Consider the following 2,114-nt stretch of genomic DNA (forward strand, 5'->3'; position numbering starts at 1 on the left):
AGCGGACTGGCCGTGCTCAGGCATTAGCATCACCCCAAATCTGGGACTTGTCACAAACGGTTAGAAGAGAAAAGCTGTTGCAGGATGGAGTCCTCAGTGGTTCTGTGTTGGGTGTAAGATGACCAAAATCTTTGTTATTGCTCTACATGGAGCAGGAAAGAGCATTTTACCTCCCCTTCCTCTTAGGGTCTTAGGTCTTCCAGACCTAGCCTGGCCTGGGCCAGAATACATGTCTGTTCCCACTGCAGGCAAAAAAGCACGCAGCAGAATTGCTCTCAAAGCCATGGTGAGGGAGGCTATTAATGCGAATATTATTCATGCCAGGAAAAATAGCCAATTACCTTCCTATAGAACCACTCTCTGCCCAGTGAGCCAGTAATTGCAACATCTAACATTCGCCACCGAGCTCTGAAAGCACTTCAGGAATAAAATACTGACAAATGGATTTGGACTTAAAGACAGGGGAAAAAGTAAAGTTAAGGTACTAGATATTCAGGAGGTGTAAACGGCTGCAGGGAATCTATGCCCACTTACACCTCGCATCCTACAGATGCAAGAATTTGGCTTTGTCTTTTATCTACTCTATTTTATGTTCTGTATATGTATGTATAAGATTATATATGTATGTATAACTGTATTAACATAGATGTTTAATAAACTGAATAGAAAAATAGTATGTAGCTTGAGGTAGGGATACTGCCAAAGGGGCTTCTTGTGTTTCCTGGTGTTTAAGGTCAGCTGTGCAACTGGAAGTGACTGAAGTAAGTTTTTGCATTTAATTTATTTCCCAGGTTTACCAGTTAAACAACCAACAAAGGGGAAATCTATCCTTCCCTTTCTCCTTTTCCTCCTTGGAGGAGGAAGGAAAGACAAAGTCCTTTTAAGAGCTGCAGGGCATTGCACATTGACTCGTTTGCTTTGCTGGACTGCACTGAAGGCTATGTTTCGTTCCCTGCCTGTCCCCAGGTGCTCCACAGACAGTGTCTGGGGATTTGATGAGTTTCCCAAGATCTATTAATGCTGTCAGCTGCTGAGACCTCCTGGAACCCACAGGCGCTGGAGGACGTGCTCCGAGGCCTGGGAGAGGCACATCTTGGTATCGCAAGCTGTGTGGGAATCTCATCATAAGGGTGCCTTTTCTGCCTGCTGATGGAAGAATTAACTGCATGAATCAGAGGACTTGGCTTATTTCACGGAGTGGTTTGGTGTTTCCCCTGTGTAGCTAGAAGGAGAATTTAGCTTGGGTATCTCCAAAACGCTGTGGGTTTGCAATTTGCAAAAAGTCTGTCCTTTAAATTGCTTGGTGAGCGCCAGCTCTCATTTATCACGTCAGCTGTGATCCATGGAACAGGAGCAGCCTTGCTTTTTCCTGAGGACTAGCTCACTCATCTCTTTCAAGGAAAACAAATCGACACGCAAACTGCTGCTGCTCTGAGTTTGCTTTTCACCCTGAACCCCCCCAGATACCCTCTAGGTTGTACCAAAGGGATTGTCTTTTTGTTCTGTGGGTGCACAAACAGACGCTGGTCCATAACCAGGGCTTTAGGGTCAGCCATACTCTGAACAGGTAAGTATGTAAAATAACATAAAATTGTTCAAAAGTGTCGGTCTATTTTGAAACACGACGGTAAAGGGAAGGCTCCTCCCTCTCCACAGCTCTCATTCCTCCGTGCCAAGGGCCACCCGCCTGCTTCTGTCACGACACCCCGTAATTTAATTCCCTCTACCAGCAGTCACGACAGCCACGGGGCTCCGCCTTCAGAACCGGTGTCTAACTTGCTTCGCTTTAAAGCTCAAGCTCTCGTCCTCCGCACCTTTGTGCGCCCATCCTCCTGACACCGCCTGATCCGCGGTACCGGCACAGCACGAGCAGGCCCCGAGGGCCGCCGCCTGCCCCGCTACCGGGGGGCTGCAGGGAGGCCCCTGCCCGTGACCCAGCGGCCGGGGCTGGCGGCCCCAGCTGAGGCCCCGTCCCTCCTCGGGCCGCTGCCGGGCCGCCGTCGGTCGGTCGGTCGGTCACGTCCCCTCTCCTCCCCCCCTCAGCAGAACCCCGAGCGGATCGATACGGCTCGGCGCTCGTTTGGCCACGCCTGTTGCCTTGGAGAAGAGGCGGG

This window comes from Harpia harpyja, chromosome 11 (assembly GCF_026419915.1).
Source record: "Harpia harpyja isolate bHarHar1 chromosome 11, bHarHar1 primary haplotype, whole genome shotgun sequence".
Taxonomy (NCBI): domain Eukaryota; kingdom Metazoa; phylum Chordata; class Aves; order Accipitriformes; family Accipitridae; genus Harpia; species Harpia harpyja.